General features: G+C 44.5%; 1 long non-coding RNA gene across 2 annotated transcripts in view; it reads right to left on the bottom strand.

Moving 5' to 3' along the window:
- Nucleotides 1-12,344: 12,344 nt before the first annotated feature.
- LOC133374537 (uncharacterized) overlaps nt 12,345-21,750 on the bottom strand; it is a 32,828-nt gene continuing 23,422 nt past the window's right edge. For both annotated transcript variants that reach the window (XR_009759920.1, XR_009759922.1), the window contains 2 exons: nt 19,968-20,140; nt 12,345-12,592 (listed from right to left, as the gene is read on the bottom strand). This is a non-coding gene — a long non-coding RNA (uncharacterized LOC133374537). The remainder of the gene's footprint in view (nt 12,593-19,967; nt 20,141-21,750) is intronic.

Below are 21,750 nucleotides of genomic sequence, written 5' to 3'. Positions count from 1 at the left end.
GGTCAAGGATGCGGGCTTTGTTGATAAAAGAAGATTTATGGGAAGTTATAGATGGAAACCCCCCAGCGGTACTGACCGCGGCCTGGAAGCGTCGAGACCAGAGGGCGCAGGCGTTTATAATCTTGGCTCTATCGGATTCTCAACTGATGTGTGTGAGAGATGAGCCGTCGGCTAAACAGATGTGGGACGCGTTGCAGGATTTGTCCCAGAGGCAGAAGGCGCAGAGAGCCGAGCTGATGGAAGCTGTCAGAAGCAAGGAGGCGAAAAGTGCTGTGCCAAAGGAGGCAGTCGGAAACAAGCAAGAGCAGCAGCGGCTAAAAGCTTGTTATTTTTGCGGAGCTCGTGGGCATCTCCAGAGGGACTGTGCAGTCAAGCGCAACTCCAGGGACGGAGGCTGGAAACAGGGAAGTTTGAACTTTGTTTGTAAACAGAAGTCTCAAGATGTAGGACCTGTTGACTGGATTCTTGACAGCGGTGCGAGCCATATATTAATCACAGACAGGAGTTTGTTTTACACTTCAGAAGATGTGCAGGACTTTGTTTTACTTGCGGATGGATGGCAGAAGAATGTGGAGGCTCGAGGTCTGGTGAGATTTGATAAACTTGGGATACTGTCAGATTGTTTGTTTGTACCAGAACTGTCTCATAACATATTGTCAGTCAGAAAACTGGTGAGTTGTGATTTTTCAGTCTTGTTTCACAAAGACAAATGTTATGTATTGAGGGGGGATGAAGTGTGCTTGCAGGGAAGCCTTAATGATTCACAATTTGTAATAAAGAGCAGTCAAGCAGGGTGTGCTGTGTTAAACGCTGAGGCACAGACACATCAGGGCTGCGTCCATGAATGGCATCAGAGGCTGGGGCATGCAAACTTTGACACGATAAAGAAAACCCCAATGCATAGTGAAAACATGCGTTTGAGAAATTGTGGACAGTTAATGTTGGATTGTGATGCATGTCATAAAGCAAAAATGACAATTGCACCAATTAACCGGGAGGCTGAGAGAACCACAACAGCTCCCTATCAGCTAGTTCATGTTGATTTATCAGGGCCAATAAATGCTTCACGCGGAGGTGCAAAATTCTTTATGGTAATCTTAGATGATTTTTCAAGATTTTGTCATGTTTTTCTGTTAAAGCATAAAAGTGAAGCTGAGCAGAAGCTGAAACTGTTCATTAAGAGAATTGAAACTCAACATGGTGTTACTGTGAAAGCGATACACTCAGATCAAGGGGGGGAATTCACAGGCAAAGCATTGAGTGACTTCTTCGAGAGTAAGGGAATACGCCAGACTTTCACAGCTCCTTTTAGCCCATTTTCTAACGGGTCTGCTGAGAGAAAAAATAGGGTGCTTCAGGAAGCAATGAGAGCCATGCTGATGGATTGCAGTTTAGGGAATTCTTTCTGGGCAGAGGCAATTTTGTATGCGAATTATATTCACAACAGGGTGTTTCATAGTGCTCTTGGGATGTCTCCTTATGAGAAAATCACTGGTAGAAAGCCTAAAATACAACACATTCAAAAATTCGGGGCACGTTGCTGGGTCCACATTTCACAGGGAAAAAGAAGAGGCAAGCTTGCACCCAGAGCGCAGCAAGGTTTTGTTTTGGGATTTCAGAATGCATATTTCAGAGTTTGGTGTCCAGAAACAAGGCAATTAATCCTGAGCAGAAGCATTAAAGTTGCAGAGAAGCCTTGGGATCAAAGGCAAACAGTCATTCTCACAGGGTCAAGTGACACACAAGCACAAACACAAGCGCAAACATTTAAACCAGATCTTGACATAAAAGTGGAAGGCACACAAATTCCACTTAGGGATGCATTAAATGAACTCATTTGTGGGAAACGAAGATCAAAGAAACGTAAGGCTGAGGAAATGGAAGATCCTGGGCACGCTGTGCCAAGCACAAGCACAAATGGGGGGGCAGAGAGAGCAGAAGCCCTAGTGCCTTTAAGACGTTCTACAAGATCAAACATAGGGAAACCGCCTGAAAGATTTACTGTGGGGGTAATTACCAGCCCAGGTATGCATAAACAAGTTGAAATGTTGAAATGCATGAACAAGTTGAGACACTGTATTTGACTTGTGTTCAGCCGAAATTTGATTGAATAAAGTTCTAGCTAAATGTACAGAGATGTTCTGAAATGTACTGCAATGTACTGAGATGTAATTTGGATCTGTATGATGCAATGTATTGAAATGTATTACCTTTGTATTGTAAAAATGTATTGCTGAAATGGAAAAGTTATAGATGCAATGGAAAGCTTTGCAGTCTTGATGGAAAAAGGGTATATGTTGGGCTGTTGACCCATAGGCATTACTGTCTCTAGTTTTCCATAAAGCCTGCAAGTTTGGAGAAGTAACTGTTATCTCCTAGCCTGAGAGAGAGCAGACATCCAAGGCCAGCGGTTGTCATAGTAACGTGAGATAGCAACTGGGAAAGTTCTAACAGAGTCTGTAAGTTGTGTCTTCTGTATATTGCCTCTGAACTGAGAAGTTGTCTTCTGTGTTTACCTTTGGAGAGAGATGTACTAGAAGGGGGGGTGACTGAAGAAACTCTACATGTATTTACTCTTAAGCCTGTTGGCCCTAATGTCTTAATAAAGACTCTTAACCTGATTTAATGCATCTGAGAAGTTTCTTGCTCAACTTAACTCCAACGTAACGTATGCTGTGTCACGCAAGAACCGCCACCATCAACAGCGTTATCAAAACAGCAAGAAGAGGAGCTTTAGTTTACCAGATCTAAAACTATATCATGATGCATTTCAACTTAAACAGCTAATCCAATACCATTAGACTTGGTCAAGAAATCCCTTAGTCTCCCCCACGTTTCCCTACCACTCATTCACTTTGTGATTTAAAAAAATAGAAAATCCATTCCTTCAGGCCACTTGAAACAATACAATGAAAAGTATTGCCTCAGCTCTGTTCAGTTACTAATCTCACATAGTTATGGGGCAGAAGCGTTGAAGCTGATCTGGGAGACAAATTTAGGAATCCAAATTTCAAAGAGTTAATGAAATGTATACGGTGTATGCCACATCTCAAATCTACTTCAGTGAGGATTCAAATTAAAATTGATACATAGGTGAGATTTGACCTTGGCCAGATTATATCATATTCACTAAAAGGCAAAAAACCTTGCGGTTTAAGAACGTACCTATAGACCACAGATATTTCTATCGAACTTTAAAAAGAAAGGAAATTGGGCAGCTATAATGAATGTACCAGGGGAGCAGGAGACCTGACCTCCTCTTTGAAATATTGTACTGCCCTACAAATGTGTCAAAATGGAAACACAATTTGGGTTGGTCTTTCACAGTCCAATCCACTTCCTGTGTAGCTTGGAAGAATTTGGTAACATGTGCCTCATGTTCAAAAGGGGTCTGGGTTTCTTTCTATCTCTTTAGACTTTGAACTCTTGATTCTCTCTGACTGTTCTGTGTACCACCATGAAAACTGAGAGGGTTGTTAAGCAAGCATTTCTGAGTTCAGGACTATAAGGTTTGTGAGGTTTTGTTTAGAAATGAGCTTATGGGAAGCATCAGAATGGCATGGGGAGTTATTTTCAATTTAACACTGCAGAATGTGAAAAATCCACTCTGGCTATAGTATACAGCTCTCTCGTGGCTGTATAATTCCAGTGTGCACATTGCTAAATGTCTTCTGATTCTAAAATATGCATTTTAAGCACATTTTGGTAAGGTTTTTTTCCCAGATCAAATTGTATTGCAAACTTCGAAGTGCAAAATCTAATGGATAATTATGTTCCTAATCCAGTTAGGTGCTAATTAGGTCAGTTCACTTAAAAACCTGGACCAAACAAAATTCTCCTCCATTCCTAGTTGTTAGTCATGACTAGCTGGATTGGACCAATTAGAGAAGAATTATGATCTCTTGTTATGATTACAGAATCCAAGATCTCTGTTCAGTTTTTTGTTCTCTTTGTACACAGCTCCTTTACAGTAAGTCAAATTAGTGGCCTAGTTACCTTACACTGTCTACCTTCAATAGCAGTGGGATCTTGAGCAGATGTCTTTGCCAATCCTGCTGCTGCCTAAGATTTATTTATGTATTTATTCAAACTAGAAATGATTGGTACTGAATCTAGGGGTCTTACACAAATAAAGCATACCTCCCATGAATGAGATCCTCTGACTCACTTGGCCAGCATGGTCAGTTTAATCCAAGATATTGCTTATCTCTTCTCTCACTGTCTCTTACACACAGAGACTGTTGCTGCTGCTGCTGCTGCTGCTGCTGTTAGTCACTTGATACCTGAAGGTCCCCAAGCAACTTATTTATTTATTATTTTATTTAAAATACTTATACCCCGCCCTTCTTCCGAGGAACTCAGGGCGGCTCACAATTAAAACAATAAACAATCAGAACAACCAATATGCATGTTAAAAACAATTAAAAATAGATTAAATCAAAATAGATTAAAACTATAATATTTTCAGTTAAAAGCCCGCCTAAAGAAAACAGTCTTCACCTGGGCGCGAAAGGATGATAGCGAGGAAGCCAACCGAACCTCGCTAGGGAGGGAATTCCACAATCTAGGGGCAGCCATCGAAAAGGCCCTATTCTGTGTCTTGGCAAGAAGAACTTGCGAGAAAGATGGAATAGTAAGAAGGGCCTCACCGGATGATCTTAAAATCCGGACAGGTTCATAGAGGGAGACACGGTCTAACAGATAGCCTCAACTTACACAATGTTAAAACAAAACAGATTATAATAACATAACAATAAACAACAAAACAATAGCAATACCACTCCCACACAGTCACAGGAAGGTTTGGCAGCATATTAGAAACAAAACATCATCTCAATCTATCAAATGGCTGAGAGAAAAGATACATCTTTACCCGGTGCCAAAAAGTTATCAGTGACACGCCCAGGAAGACCTCACTGTGGAGCATATTTCACAGATTGGGAGCCACAACTGAAAAGGCCTTCTCCCTTATTGTCGCCCTCCAAGCTTCCCTCAAAGGGGGGACCTGGAGAAGGGCCTCAAAGGAAGATCTAAGGGTCCAGGTAGTAGGTTTATATTGGGAGAGGTGTTCCAGGAAATAATGGGGTCCTGAGCTGTAAAGAGCTTTATGAGTCAAAACCAGCACGATGAATTAGGCTCAGAAGCATATAGGCAGCCAATCCAACTGGAACAGGATAGGTGTTGTATGCTCTGTTTGCCTTGAACCTGTCAACAGTCAGGCAGCTGTACTGAAGCTTCCGAACCATTTTCAAAGGCAGCCCTGTGTAAAGTGCATTGCAAAAATCCAGCCTTGAGGTTACCAGAGCATAGATAACTATAGCCAGGTTATCCCTGTCCAGATCACAGTTGGGCCACCAGCGTAAGCTGATGGAAGGTTATGAATCAATAGCTGTCTCCTACATAAGCCACATGATCAGGACAATTCAAAAATAGCAACAATGAAATAAATCTCCCAATGGCACATAGCAGAAACTCCTGGTTTAAAGCTCTCAAAAAAAAAAAAAAAGTTTATCTATTGCATCATTTATATCCTGCCTTTCCTCCCAAAGGAACATGAAGGAACATAAATACAACCTTACAGTGATAATTTAACAGCATTAACCATCCACAGTTCTACAGCAAGAAAAGATATGTACTTTGAAAGGTGGGATAGAAATTTATAAAATAAAATAAAAATTTAAAAAAATAGTGATGAGGCTATCAGCGCAGGAATATGGTGGGCATGCAGGTGAGAGAAATGATCCCAGTATGATGGGCTCTTGCTCTAGTTCTGGAAGCTGGCCCCACAACTCTGCTGCTGCTGCACTAGTACTAGGAGAAATTCCTCTATCTACCTGTTGTTTAAGTGCCTGTCCATGCAACTTGCTTGTGGGGAGGTGAAAAGACTGGAGAGAGTAGCAGGACTGTCCAGCAGCACAAATAATACTACATACTAAAAAACATGGTAACAACGCATTTCCCCTAACACACACACACACTTCAAATACTTAAAGGGTCTGGAAAGGTGGTGGGTTGTGGGGGTTATACAAATGGGAGTGGCTGTGCCAAATTACAAGAACAAGATGCTGCTTTAGAAGTCAACAATAGTAGCTTCCACATGGAGCACAGCAGCAAAAGCTTCAGATGTGATCAAGATGCCCTTAGGTTGTCCCGCCGCATTTGATTGCCTGGTCTTCTGCTGTCATTTTTTTTCTCCCACTCCTTGCAATAAGTTGTTGAAATATCAGTGGATTAAACCTTTAGACAACAGGTGCCTAAGTACTTGATCTCCAACAATTAAATACATTTTCCAGCATTCTTTTCTGTTTGATAGGTTGACTGGCTCTTTGCATACAAATATGCTTACTGTAAAAACTGGATTTTTAACGCTATGAATAAAATGCCCTTATAATTTGTAGAAAGTGCTTTAATTTAGATAATGCACTTGACTTTGCACACAGAAGGTTCCAGATGCAATTCATAGTGACTGCATGTAGGACTGGGAAAGATCCCTCTCTGAAACCCTGGACAACTGTTAGTCTGTATACTGAACTAAAAGGACAGATGGGCTCACAGCGTTTAAGGCTTTGGTCCTATTTTTTAATTATAGTTCATAGAAAAACATGCAGGTGTTAAAAAATTTCAATCTATGCTACCAATTAGTACCATGCAATATGCAACAGGATCTGAAGAAAGTAAACTTCCTCAGTCAGTCAGGCTAAAGCAAGAGTTATTTTGAGAGAGACAGGATGTTGGAGGAGGCTAGCCTGAAACATCTTGAAAAATGTCTTACTATTTCCTGTTTGCTCTGTAGAGGAAAATAAATAAGCTCAACTGAAACCCATCCTGCATTTTCAAACCCAAAAATAATTGATCAGTGTCTGTTTCAAAAAGAGTTATAAATTCTAGAGTCTTTTCTCTCTGTATAGCTGGTATAGCACAGTGGGGAAGAGAGCCTGGCTGGGAGTCCAGAGTCTGTGAGTTCAAATCCCCACTTGTGTCTCCTGGGTGTAAAGGGCCAGTTAAAGATCACCCCCACAGTGAGTGGTTTAGGGGTTATGTGCCCTGCTACTCGTGCAGCTGTGGGCAAGCTGCATAGTTCCAAGGAGCCCAGTTGCCCCCAGCTGGCAGTTGCGGACAAGGAAGGGACTGGCTTGTGCAGCAGTGGCAAGCTGAGCAGGCCCTAGCCAGCCGGGGAGGACTAGCCTCAGAGGGAGGCAATGGTAAACCCCCTTTGAATACCGCTTACCATGAAATCCCTATTCATAAGGTCACCACTTGAAGGCAGTCCATTTCCATTTTTCAAAGAAACAACACTTTGTCGTCTTCACTTCCCAAAATCAATATCAGGGTGGTTGAAGGATCGGAAAGCTCTATGAATCCTCAGTTCAAATTTCACCTTTGCCAAGGAACTATTGAGCATGTTGTTCTCTTACTCTGCCATCAAAGCAAATTTAATTATACCAACCTACCTTACAGGGTTGTTGGCAAAGAAACATAATAACACTGTAAATCCCTTTGTAATTTGAAAGTGCTAAAGGAGGATAGATATATACATTTCATGAGAGTTAAAGAGACAATTTCTGAACTGGTGCTTGCTTGCTCACTCCTCTGGGTGGCTGTCTCTTAGACAGCTGAGGTCCCTCGTAAGTGCTGCAAGGACTGGGGGCCCCTGTCTGACCTTGATTCCAGAGAGAGGCTGCAGTCAATCTTGCAGCCTCTTGCATCACCTCCTGGCTGGGTCAGGAGGCATAAAAGCCTGGCTGCCCTTGGGGAGCCCCTTAGGGAGTCCTAAAGGTGATAGCCCTTCAATTTCTTTTTCTTAAAAAAACAGTCTAGAGGAGATTGGTAGTGGGGAGAGTGTATGGCACATGTGTAGTTCCTGCACAGGGTGAGAAAATCACCAGATGCCTTCAGAGTGAGAGTCTGCAACTGGCCCTCCCTGGGTGTGAGATGGGGGGCAGTAATGTGCCCTGTATGGAAGTTATTGAGTTGGTCTGACTGTACCCAATTCTCTCAGGGGCCTACTGGGATAACTGGTTAGGGTAGCTTTTGTTGGTGGGCTCTTGCGTCCATATCAGGTGTTTAGGAGAAGTCTTATTAAGGAGGCAGGTGGGTGATGCCACCCAAATTCCAGTGATCATGGGTAGAGGGAGATATGGCCATGGGGAGGTGGTGAACTACTGATGGGGAATTTTATATATACATACATGTATAGCTAATGGGGAACTCAATATACATAAGCAATAAGCAAAAACATTCTTTTATAGAGTTATAAAGCTATAAAGGTTCATGACATTTTAATAGTTTAGTAGGAAGCCAGATCTTTTTCTTCTTGCAGCTGTCTCCCTGACTATGCTGGTCGTTTGGAACTACTTGTACTCAAAACAATTGATAACACTGTGCTGAATATCTCGGTGCCTCTAAGGCGTAGCAAGAGTTGCAGAATAGCTGGAGTGCTTAGCTCACTGTGAAAATGTACTTTCATGTGAAGTACTCAACGTTGCCAAATTCAATAGAACACCAAATTCACTAGAACACGATGCAGAGAAGTACAGTACCTATGCAATGCCTATGCAAAATGCCTGTGTAATACTATCATGTCTATGTCATTCTGATGTGTTAAATCCTGATTGTTAGATGCTAAAGTCTTTGTCCTGAAATGTATAAAAAACCCAGGCAAACAGTGCCAAGTTGCAGTTCTCCACTCACTAGGAGGGAGACTGGCCAAGTCATCCAATAAAGGCCTACCTTTTTGCTCCAAGCCTGTGTCTTCAATTTTATTTAAGGACCCCCAGCAAAGAACCCACAGGAGAAATACAAAATTCTCCAACACTACCACAGAAGATGAGGGCAAGACTATCTATGCCTTGTTCCTCTCCCCCACTCCTCAAATGGATGGGTTCCTCACTGCTCATCACTGTGCCAGACCAGTACACAATAAGACCACACTGGTGCTGCTGGTGTACTGTCCATCCTGCTGCCCAGTAGCTTCTCTGATCAAGCTGGCGGAGGCTGTCTCGGCTGTGGTATTGGAGGAGCCCAGAACGATAGTGCTGGGTGATTTCAATGTCCATGCTGAGGCTGCCTCTAGTGTTCTGGTTTGGGACTTCATGGCCTTCATGATGACCATGGGGCTATCTCAAGTTGTCACCAGCCTGACACATAAGGCAAGGCACACCCTCAACTTGGTTTTTGCTCCAGATGGAGGAAGGGGTGGTCTGAAGATAGGGAGGCAAATGTCACCCCATTGTCATGGTCAGACCACTTCCTAGTGAAGTTTAGACTTACAGCTCCAACCCTGCCATGCAGGGGTGGTGGGGAAATTAAGATGGTCTGCCCTTGGAGACTAATGGAATCCACAGGATTCCTGAATGCCCTGGGGGAATTCCTAGTAGATAGAGCAAGTGACCCTGTTGAAGCCCTTGTCACACTGTGGAACAGTGAGGCGCATTGGGTTCTTGACACAGTTGCCCTTGAGCATCTCCTCTGACACTGTAGAGCCCTGTTTTCACCTTGGTACACCAGTAAGCTAAGGACAATGAAACAGGTTGGATGACAGCTAGAGTGCAAGTGGCAAAAGACATGCTGTGAGGCTGATAGGGCACTAGTAAAACATTATCACTGTGTGGTGGTGAGGGCAGAAAAGAAGGCCCACTTCTCTGCCACCATCACATCCTCAAGTAGCCATCCAAGGGAGCTTTTCCATATCATCAGGGAAATGGAGTTTTAGACCCTTCAGAGGCCCACTGTGAATTGTTTGCAAGGCACTTTGAGGGTAAAGTTGCTCACCTGAGTAGCAATTATCCACATCTACTGTAGTCCCCAGTGAGATGTCCAGTGCAATGTCTGCTGCAAATTTTTGGGAACGGTTTCAGTTGATGTGTCCTGATGACGTGGACAAGATGCTTGTGACGAAAGGGACACCAACGTGTCCTCTCAACCCTTGCCCTTCTTGGCTTATTAAAGTTTGCCAAGGGGGGTTGACTGAATGGATCCAGGGTGTGGTCAATGCATCATTGCGGGAGGGAGTGGTTCCAGCTACCCTGAAAGAGGTAGTGATCCGACCATTCCTAAAAAAGCCCACCCTGGACCCATTGGTTTGTGAGAACTACACCCCGGTCACAAATACCCTCTTTTTAAGGAAGGTGATTGAGAGGGTTGTGGTGCAGCAATTGCAAGTACTCTTGGATGAAACAGATTATCTTGACCCATCCCAGTCTGGGTTCAGGCCTGGTTATGGGACTGAATTGGCCTTGGTCAACCTAATGGATGACCTTTATTGGGAGAAGGACAGGGGGAGTGCAACCCTGTTATTCTTACTTGATCTCTTGGTGGCTTTTGATACATTGACCATGGTATCCTTCCAGGCTGAGTTAGTGAGTTGGGTATTGGACTGTTTTACAGTGGTTCAGGTCCTATCTCCAGGGTCGTTTTCAGAGAATAGCATTGGGCAATTGTATTTCAGCCCCCTGGCAGTTGTGCTGTGAGGTGCTGCAGGGTACCATCTTGTCCCCCATGCTGTTTAACATCTATATCAAGCCCTTGGGAGCGGTCACCAGATGATTTGGGGCAAAGTGTTAGCAATACGCTGATGATACCCAGCTCTATTTCTCTGTAACATCTGAATCGGGAGAGGCTGTGCAAGCCCTGGACCATTGCCTGGACTCGGTGGTGGGCTGGATGAGGGCCAATAAACTGACTCTGAATCCTAGCAAGATGGAGGTGTTGTGGGTTGGTGGCTCCCAAGTTCGGAAAAATAGACAGTTACTTGCTTTGGATGGGGTCATACTCTGTCTGAAAGAGCAGATCCATAGTCTGGGAGTAATCCTGGATCCATCTTTGTCACTGAGGCACAGGTGACCTCAGTGGCTAGGAGTTACCAGCTTTGGCTGGTAAGACATCTGCAGCTCTCTATTTTGAGGGCTGCCAGGCTCTCCTTCTGCACCGCACCCACCTCTGGGGGCAGCTCCATGTCCTCCTCCTCCTCCTCCTTGCCCGTGTCATGAAGAAGGGCATCCTTCAGACCCATCACTCCCTGAGTGTCCAGCTCTGCCTCCAGCTGTGCCTCCCACCCCGGGGAGCTGACTTCCTTGGTGAGGTGGGAGGAGCGGCAGCTGCTGCTGTCACTGCTCAGGTCAAGTTCTGTCTCCAAGATGCTGGACATCATGTTGCTGATAGCCTGACCACTGTTGTCCATTTAATGGTAACCTGCAGGCTGAATTACTGTAATGCCCTCTATGTGGGGCTGCCCTTGAGGTTAGTCTGGAAGCTGAAGACCAAAGTGAGACTGCTCACTGAGGTAGGGTATTGCCAACATGTCACCCTGCTGCTGAATGAATTGCACTGGTTAACTATTAGCTACCAGGCTATATTTAAGGTGCTGGCTTTGGTGTACAAAGCCCTCTACAGCTTGGGACCAGGATACCTGAAAGATCGTCTTACCCCCTATATACCCAGTCCATCACTGTGCTCTGCAGGTGAGGGCCTCCTGCAGTTACCATCTTATCAGGAGGTCCATTCTGCACAACATAGGAAACATAGGAAATTTTGGTGCCAATTTAAGGCTAGCATTAGTTGGGGGGGGGGAATGAAAATGGACTGCCTTCAAGTCAATTCCGACTTATGGCGACCCTATGAATAGGGTTTTCATGGTAAGCAGGATTCAGAGGTGGTTTACCATTGCCTTCTTCTGAGGCTGAGAGGCAATGACTGGCCCAAGGTCACCCAGTGAGCTTCATGGCTGTGTGGGGATTCGAACCCTGGTCTCCCAGGTTGTAGTCCAACACCTCAACCACTACACACACCATCACAACATCAGTAGATATTGAAAAATCACATCTATCGCCTTCAGAAGGGTAAACAAGCTTACAAGCATCGAACCCCAATTCAAGCATTTAAGATGTTTTCCTCCCTATCCCCACTTTGCTGGAGAGGCTGTGGTTCTGTTCGTACATATCATCATTCCAGGTGCAACATTATTGGAATTTAATTCATAAAGAAATGCTTTTGATCCTCCCTGATAAAACAGAGTTGTGCCCAAAATGTTATTAAATATTGATGTTATTAAATATTTTTGAGGGAAATAATGCTGAGACACTCTACAAACAACTGAGTGTGTGTGTGTGTGTGTGTGTGTGTGTGTGTGTGTGTATGCTGCTTGCAGCTCATATCTCTATAGTTACTGGAACACAACACAAAATCTCACTGGACATGTGGTATCAAAGCTTGTGGAATATTGCAGTCATGGAAAAGATAACACATCAAATGAAAGTCTCGCAAGAACAAGAAACTCGAGATTCCTTTTATTTCATTTGGTACCCTTTTATTACATATACAATGAATACAAAATTTACACAGAGACCAACACCTCATTACTGGGACATTTGGCAACATATGCAATCTGGATGCCCTACTCCTTAGAATGGTTTACTAACTGCACATTGAAACTCCCTTCTTCCATGCTTGTGCTTATTGCTGGTAAAATTTCTGTTTCTGTAGTTTCATACATGTACTTTCTGGACAATTTTCTTTTATTTATCCCTGGACATAATACATGACTCTAACAACATTTCTTGCTGTTGTAGGTTTATTATTGTTGTTGTTGCTGTATCTGTTGGAAAAAGAAATAGAAAATTAATAAAACAATTGAGACAAAAAAAACCCCAAGCTAACAAGCAATAACCTGATATCATTGCTCTAACAAATTCAGGAAGTTTTCTAAGACTCAGAGCTTGGAAGTAATTTGTTACACGTAACGAATTACTTGTAATTTATTACGTTTTTGAGGAACGAGTGGATAATTCCTTTACATTTTGATTGTAATAGAACTAGGAGTAATTTTATTACTTTTGTGGAGTTATTGTAATGTTTTCAGCATTACTTTTGGGCATTACTGGGGGGGAGCAGAGGAAGCAGGGGAAGTCTTCTGCTCCTCTGATTTATGGATGAAAATCATGTGCCTCAAACTGGGCTTCTGTGCAGCATCGCTCTTGCCTCACGCTCTGTGGGTGGGTAGGAGGTGAGGAAGGAGGAGGTGGAGCGTGAGACGGGGTGGAGTGGAGAAAAAATTGTTTAAATAAATGGATGGTAGTGGTGAAGAATGGAGTGGAGGGAAAAGGAGCCAGAGGGCTAGAACATGGATAGAGGAGAAGGAGACAGCAGCAGAATGGAGATAAAGAACTGTGGAAGTGAAAGATGTGTGTGTGTGTACTGTGTTTGCACGTGGCACAAAAAGTGGTCTCCACCATCTTCTCTGGCTACTGTGCTGCATTGGCAGTATTTTAACTTTTTTTTTTTTAATTTATTAGTTTTAAAAAGTAATCTTCCAAGCTCTGCTAAGATGTGCCTGAGATTTATGCATTAACTCTGAAATAATTACTGCAAATTGATTCTGTGACTTCAAGAAAACTAAAATAGCATTCCATATGCCAAGCATAAGAACATAAGAAGAGCCTGCTGGATCAGGCCAGTGGCCCATCTAGTCCAGCATCCTGTTCTCACAGTGGCCAACCAGGTGCCTGGGGGAAGCCCGCAAGCAGGACCCGAGTGCAAGAACACTCTCCCCTCCTGAGGCTTCCGGCAACTGGTTTTCAGAAGCATGCTGCCTCTGACTAGGGTGGCACAGCACAGCCATCATGGCTAGTAGCCATTGATAGCCCTGTCCTCCATGAATTTGTCTAATCTTCTTTTAAAGCCGTCCAAGCTGGTGGCCATTACTGCATCTTGTGGGAGCAAATTCCATAGTTTAACTATGCGCTGAGTAAAGAAGTACTTCCTTTTGTCTGTCCTGAATCTTCCAACATTCAGTTTCTTTGAATGTCCACGAGTTCTAGTGTTATGAGAGAGGGAGAAGAACTTTTCTCTATCCACTTTCTCAATGCCATGCATAATTTTATACACTTCTATCATGTCTCCTCTGACCCGCCTTTTCTCTAAACTAAAAAGCCCCAAATGCTGCAACCTTTCCTCGTAAGGGAGTCGCTCCATCGGTTCTAATCGGTTACTGAGACAGGACTTTCCCTTGCAGAAGCCATGCTGGCTCTGCTTCAGCAAGGCTTGTTCTTCTATGTGCTTAGTTAATCTAGCTTTAATAATACTTTCTACCAGTTTTCCAGGGACAGAAGTTAAGCTAACTGGCCTGTAATTTCCGGGATCCCCTCTGGATCCCTTTTTGAAGATTGGCGTTACATTTGCCACTTTCCAGTCCTCAGGCACGCAGGAGGACCCGAGGGACAAGTTACATATTTTAGTTAGCAGATCAGCAATTTCACCTTTGAGTTCTTTGAGAACTCTCGGGTGGATGCCATCCGGGCCCGGTGATTTGTCAGTTTTTATATTGTCCATTAAGCCTAGAACTTCCTCTCTCGTTACCACTATTTGTCTCAGTTCCTCAGAATCCCTTCCTGCAAATGTTAGCTCAGGTTCAGGGATCTGCCCTATATCTTCCACTGTGAAGACAGATGCAAAGAATTCATTTAGCTTCTCTGCAATCTCCTTATCGTTCTTTAGTACACCTTTGTCTCCCTTATCATCCAAGGGTCCAATCGCCTCCCTAGATGGTCTCCTGCTTTGAATGTATTTATAGAATTTTTTGTTGTTGGTTTTTATGTTCTTAGCAATGTGCTCCTCAAATTCTTTTTTAGCATCCCTTATTGTCTTCTTGCATTTCTTTTGCCAGAGTTTGTGTTCTTTTTTATTTTCTTCATTCGGACAAGACTTCCATTTTCTGAAGGAAGACTTTTTGCCTCTAAGAGCTTCCTTGACTTTGCTCGTTAACCATGCTGGCATCTTCTTGGCCCTGGCGGTACCTTTTCTGATCTGCGGTATGCACTCCAGTTGAGCTTCTAATATAGTGTTTTTAAACAACTTCCAAGCATTTTCGAGTGATGTGACCCTCTGGACTTTGTTTTTCAGCTTTCTTTTTACCAATCCCCTCATTTTTGTGAAGTTTCCTCTTTTGAAGTCAAATGTGACCGTGTTGGATTTTCTTGGCAATTGGCCAGTTACATGTATGTTTAATTTAATAGCACTGTGGTCACTGCTCCCAATCGGTTCAACAACACTTACATCTCGCACCAGGTCCCGGTCCCCACTGAGGATTAAGTCCAGGGTTGCCGTCCCTCTGGTCGGTTCCATGACCAACTGGTCTAGGGAATAGTCATTTAGAATATCTAGAATCTTTGCTTCTTTGTCATGACTGGAACACATATGCGGCCAGTCTATGTCCGGGTAGTTGAAGTCACCCATTACTACCACATTTCCTAGTTTGGATGCTTCCTCAATTTCATATCTCATCTCAAGGTCTCCCTGAGCATTTTGATCAGGGGGACGATAGATCGTTCCCAGTATTAAGTCCCTCCTGGGGCATGGTATCACCACCCACAACAATTCTGTGGAGGAGTCTGCCTCTTTAGTATTAAGTCCCTCCTGGGGCATGGTATCACCACCCACAACGATTCTGTGGAGGAGTCTGCCTCTTGAGGGGTTTCGAGCTTGCTGGATTCAATGCCTTCTTTCACGTATAGAGCGACTCCGCCACCAATACGTCCTTCCCTGTCCTTCCGATATAGTTTATATCCAGGGATAACCGTATCCCACTGGTTTTCTCCATTCCACCAGGTCTCCGTTATGCTCACTATATCAATGCTCTCCTCTAAGACCAAGCACTCCAGTTCTCCCATCTTGGTTCGGAGGCTCCTAGCATTAGCGTACAGGCATTTGTAAGCGGTGTCTCTCTTCAAGTGTCTTTGGCACTTGTGGTTTGGCCTGTGGTAATTTTGCTCTTCTGAATTTATATCCTGTGCCCCTGCTCTCACAATGCCTACTTCTAGGCCTACCCCTTTTAAAATTTCATCATTTCTTTGGTTTCTATCCCAGGGGGGAGGTTTATTCCGAACCGGACCTTTCTCAGCTCCTGTCGGGTTTCCCCCCTCAGTCAGTTTAAAAGCTGCTCTGCTACCTTTTTAATTTTAAGTGCCAGCAGTCTGGTTCCATTCTGGTTCAAGTGGAGCCCGTCCCTTTTGTACAGGCCCGGCTTGTCCCAAAATGTTCCCCAGTGCCTAACAAATCTAAACCCTTCCACCCGACACCATCGTCTCATCCACGCATTGAGACTGCAAAGCTGGGCCTGTCTGGCTGGTCCTACGCGTGGAACTGGTAGCATTTCAGAGAAAGCCACCTTGGAGGTCCTGGCTTTCAGCATCCTACCTAGCACCCTAAATTTTGCTTCCAGGACCTCACGGCTGCATTTCCCCATGTCGTTGATGCCAACGTGCACCACGACCACTGACTCCTCCCCAGCACTGTCTACCAAACTATCTAAACGACGGGCGATATCCGCAACCTTCGCACCAGGCAGGCAAAACACCTTGCAGTCTACACGCCCATCACACACCCCACTGTCTATGTTCCTAATGATCGAATCACCCACTACAAGGATCCCTCCACCCCCTGGAGATATATCCTCGGCACGAGAGGATAGCTGCTCATCCCCCAAGGAATGGGTCCCTTCTAAGGGATTGTTTCCCTCTTCCTCAGCTGGATGCTCTCCTTCCCCGAGACCATCGTTCTCCATGATAGCAGGAGAGCTATCATCGCTGGAGTGGGACACAGCTATAACGTCCCTGAAGGCCTCCTCCACACACCTCTCTGCCTCTCTCAGCTTTTCCAGGTCCGTCACCTTGGCCTCAAGGAAATGAAGTCGTTCCCGGAGAGCCAGGAGCTCATTGCACCGAGGGCACACCCACGACTGCTGTCCAACAGGCAGATAGTCGTACATGCTGCAGGCGGTGCAAAACACTGGAAAGCCCCCACACGCCTGCTGGCTTCTTACCTGCATAGTTTTGTTTGAGGTTTATTACGTCAATAGGTTGGAGACTGTGGTTTAGTTGAGGTCAGGGAACAGAAGGGCAGAGTGGGGGGCCCTGGCCTCCTCGCCCTGCTGCCGAACTCGCTCTGCTGCCATAAGAGAGGTGCATATATTGCTAATCTCTAGTGTGAAAACTGGAAACTCGGCACCATGCAGATGTTAACCTCCAACCATAAAGTTCACTCCCACTGTTTTTTCTTTGCTGAGAATGTGGTGCTGTCCTCAGGCTCTCTGTGCTTAGCCAAGGATGGCAAATCCAGTAGAAGGGGAGAAAATCCCTGTAAAATGGCATACAAGGATCCCCAGGGAATCTCACAGAAGGCTGTATGCACCTGGCAGCAAAATATATGTCTGAAACTGTTTGGCCTCATGTCCAGAGATGACCTGAATCCATTCTGTGCAATTCTAAAAGGATTTTAAAAACTAGCAATTATTTCAAAATAGGGCAAGAACTCAGTGTCAAGTTCCCAGGGATATATTGTGCCTGATCCCGGAGGTAGCATAGTCATTATGAATAGTGGCCATTAACTTGTTAGAATCTTACAGGGAACACAAATATAATAGAGCTTTTTCAATGACTATGGCTACTCAGTTACAGACACACTTGGATGAAGCGGATTATTTGGATCCATTCCAGTCGGGCTTCAGGACTGGACATGGAACTGAAACAGCCTTGGTCGCTCTGGTGGATGATTTGAGGAGGGCGTTGGACAGAGGTGAACACACATTCCTCGTCGTCCTGGACCTCTCAGCGGCTTTTGATACCATTGACCACGGTATCCTCCTGGATCACCTGAGGGGAATGGGAATAGGAGGCACTGTTTTACAGTGGTTCCATTCCTATCTCTCTGATAGGCACCAGCGGGTGGCGTTGGGAGATGAGGCTTCAGACCCTTGGCCTCTCAATTGTGGTGTGCCACAGGGTTCTATCCTCTCTCCCATGCTATTCAACATCTATATAAAGCCGCTGGGGGGCATCATCAGGAGATTTGGGCTGCAGTGCCACCAATATGCGGATGACACTCAGCTCTATCTCTCATTTAAGTCCTCACCAGAGATGGCTGCGGTTACCATTTCCAAGTGCCTGGAGGCCGTAAGTGAATGGATGGGAGGAAACAGGCTGAAGCTGAACCCCAACAAGACCGAGGTACTGCTTGTGGGAGATAGGAGGAAGTTGGGTGATTTTGACCTGGTGTTGAATGGGGTAAGATTGCCCCTGAAGGACCAGGTTCGCAGCCTCGGTGTTGTTCTTGATTCCCAGCTGTCCATGGAGGCTCAGGTCGTGGTGGTGAGCCGGGCAGCTTGGTATCAATTACATTTGATACAGAGGCTGCGACCCTACCTCCCTGTCCATCTGCTCCCATGGGTGGTACATGCCCTGGTCTCCTCTCGCTTAGACTATTGTAATGTGCTCTACGTGGGGCTACCCTTGAAGACGGTCCGGAAATTACAGCTGGTACAGAACGCGGCGGCACGTCTGATCAAGAACAGCCGCCGCCGAGACCATATCACTCCAGTACTTAAAGATCTGCACTGGCTACCAGTTGTTTACCGGGCCCAATTCAAGGTGGTTTTAACCTTTAAAGCCCTACATGGTTTTGGTCCAGTTTATCTAAAGGAACGCCTTCAGCATCACCAGATAGGCCGCCAAACGAGATCAGCCTCCCAAGACCTTCTCTCAGTCCCACCAGTCAAAACAGCTAAGCTGGTGCGGACCAGAGAGAGGGCATTTTCAATTGTGGCCCCCGCCCTCTGGAACTCTCTGCCTTATGATCTCCGCCATGCCCCCTCCCTGACAGGCTTCTGCCGAGAACTGAAAACATGGTTTTTTAGGCAGGCATTCGAGACCTCTGTCTAATTTAGTTTAAATTTTTGTATGATGGGGGTAGGTTTGGATTGAGTATACTTATTGTTGTTTTGTATTATATGTTATATTTTACTCTATGTTATATTTTAGTCTATGTACGCCGCCTAGAGTGGCCGTTAATTCGGCCAGATAGGCGGCCTAGAAATAATTTTATTATTATTATTATTATTATTATTATGTCTTCACCTTTAGATTGTAGCAATGTATAAGCACATTTGAAAGCAAATACAAACGCCTTCCTTGTCACACAGACTGCCAGCCTTGCAACTCTACCCATAATAATATATCCTAGTAAAACCAGGATATTGTCATGGAAAGAATGGCAAGGCTGGCAGCCTGGGCTCATAGTCACACAGGATGTGTGGTAAGCTTGCTGTATGTACTAATGGAAGTACACCTTCCAAATAGTTATCTATGTCTTCTGCTTGCTTAGACTTACAAGGGGCCAATTGTCTGTGGCCCAATTTGCTGCTTGCCTTTTGTCCTTCAGTTGAACTCCTAGGCATTATCTACTGTATGTGCCATATTCTCCTCCTTGATCACCACACACCACCACTTCATCTACTTAGCAGCCAATGTGTTCAGAGAGACACACTCCTGCCAAAAGCCTTGTAGTGAAGAACAGTGTGTGTCAAAATCCAAGAATTATTCAGATCAGTGGGCACCTAAAAAAAGAAAATACCTGCTTCAGATCAGAAGCGAGGAGAACAGCATGCAGTTAGTTCTCCAAAGTTGGTTGCTGCCAGCTACAGACACTGGCTGGACTCAAGAGTAACTTATCTAAACTTGGACAAGAAAAACGTTGTGTTCACTCACTCTCTCCCCCACACCAATTCACCATTTAGGAATGTGCCTGGTGATGTTTTTGGACACAGCTCGGCTAATGAGATAGATAATTGTGGGTGCCAAGCAGCTTTGAGATATAAAAGATCAATGAGCAAATTATTGATCCTTTCAGAGCTCTTTAGAACTAATTGCAACACGCTCTGGCTCCTGACTGTTCACCACAGATACATATTAAGGTCACTAGGCTGTAATAAGGTTGCATAGCTCGTCAGCTCACATCTTTCCTTGTGGTTGCCTAGATCTCTAGCTTATAGGGGGAATTACACTGTTCCTTTCATCAAAATGCAACGTTTTAGAATGCTTTAGGAATGCTTCCTGTCAAAAGGTCACAGGGGCTATCTATACACACAACACAATTTCAGATTCTTCCCTCAGAAGAATTTCCACAAGCCACATGCTACTTACCTGGGGTTTGGTGGCATGTAGCCAAAAAAGCAAAGCAAAGAAAGAGAAACAAAGGTTTTGAGACACTAGCTGCTTGGGTGCTATGAAATCATCCATGTCAGTCACATTCATTTATTTACTGCATTTATAAGGCTGCTCTTCATCAGTGAAGATCCCAGGGCAGTTTACAATAGCTAAAAGAGCAAATAGATAAATAAATAATAAAGAAACAATAATGAAAACAATAGATGCAATAATCATACAGTCATTAAAACCTGTAAAATAATTAAAACAGTATTTGAAAACAGCAGCAGCAGTGTTATTAGACCTTCTGCAACCTCAGCATCTCCCAAAGGCTTGAGAAAAGGGGTATGCCTCAAGCTATATAGAAAACTGCCCAGGGAGGATGCAACTAAAATCTCCTAGGCAACAGCATTCCAGAACCGGGGCACCACCAAGAAGACCCTGTGCTGAGTCACCCCCAACACAAGCTTCATTCAACAGTGATACTACCAGTAAGGCTCCCTCAGCACATCTTAAATGTCAGTGGTTTTCATAGGCCAGCTTCCCTCAACAATTCCCTCCCCCAAAGCCTTTTTTTAAATTAAATTTCAGAGTTCAGTGCATACTAACAAACCTGCCACAACTAGTTCTGAATCAAGTCAGACATCATCATGCTACCCCAAATAGAGCAGCTAGATTTAGATAATTCAGTACATGCCAGCAAGTGTGTAATAGATAGTGTGCCCCAGGTGTTCCCAAGAAGCTTGGCTGAGCAAGATCTTTGCACATGCTTCAAGGCTGTGTGTTCATTCTCACTTTGCTCTGAGTAGTGAGCATGGAGCTATTGCAAAAAATAAGAGGAAGTTCAAGCTAAGTAAAAGTTAACCAGAGGAATAAGCCCAATATTGTTTTATCAGTGGAAGGTTCAGGGGTTGGACTTGAACTAGCCCACAGTAGCTGATATGCCTAACGGATAATGTAAATGCAATCTGAATCAAACCCCGGAACCTCTCTTATACCTAAGGCAAATATACACCCATACCTATCCCACACCTGTCCGGAAGTCTCTTTTTTGGGAGAGACTGGGGGCTTATCCACATGGTGATTTACTGTGTATCTGGTGCTACTTGCATCCTCTTTTAATCTGCATGGTTCACATGCCGTTGCAGGCAAGCAGAAGCTATCATGTACTTTCCCCCTTTAAATCCGTATTGACCCAATCCTGGTATAATCCAAAAAGGGAAAGAAAAAACATCTCCACTTTGTATCTCTAGGGCAGCCTTTCCCAACCAGTGTGCCTCCAGATGTTGTTGGACCACAATTCCCATCTTTCCTGACCATTGGCAATGCTGGCTGATGCTGATGGGAGTTGTGGTCCAACAACATCTGGAGGCACACTGGTTGGGAAAGGCTGCTCTAGGGCTTGCAGACGCTTTGCTCCGATGCTCTTAGGTGGATGTGTCAGTCGTTCCCCTCTCCACATCCACTCCCTTCTCCTCGCTTTGTTCATTTCATATCCTCTCGGCTGAAGAGCAACTTCCACCACTCTCTCCCATTTTCAGAGTAAGCCCTGGACAAGAAAGGGTGGTGGTGGTGGAGAGAGAATGTCTGAGGGAAAAAATTTAAATCACTCACAGTGGGAGCCACTTTAGAAAACAACAACCATCTCCGTCCCTGTCTCCACATTATTATTTTGATCAAGTGAGTTTATTATTTGCAAGCGATGGACTGGGTTTCCAGAGTATCTAATCCCCCTTTCTCCCCCAGCCTTTTTCTGGCATGCTTTCATTGCAAGAAGGGG

This window comes from Rhineura floridana, chromosome 1 (assembly GCF_030035675.1).
Source record: "Rhineura floridana isolate rRhiFlo1 chromosome 1, rRhiFlo1.hap2, whole genome shotgun sequence".
Classification (NCBI taxonomy): Eukaryota; Metazoa; Chordata; class Lepidosauria; order Squamata; family Rhineuridae; genus Rhineura; species Rhineura floridana.
The sequence above is the reverse complement of the archived record's forward strand: the minus strand, read 5'-3'. Positions and strand labels throughout refer to the sequence as shown.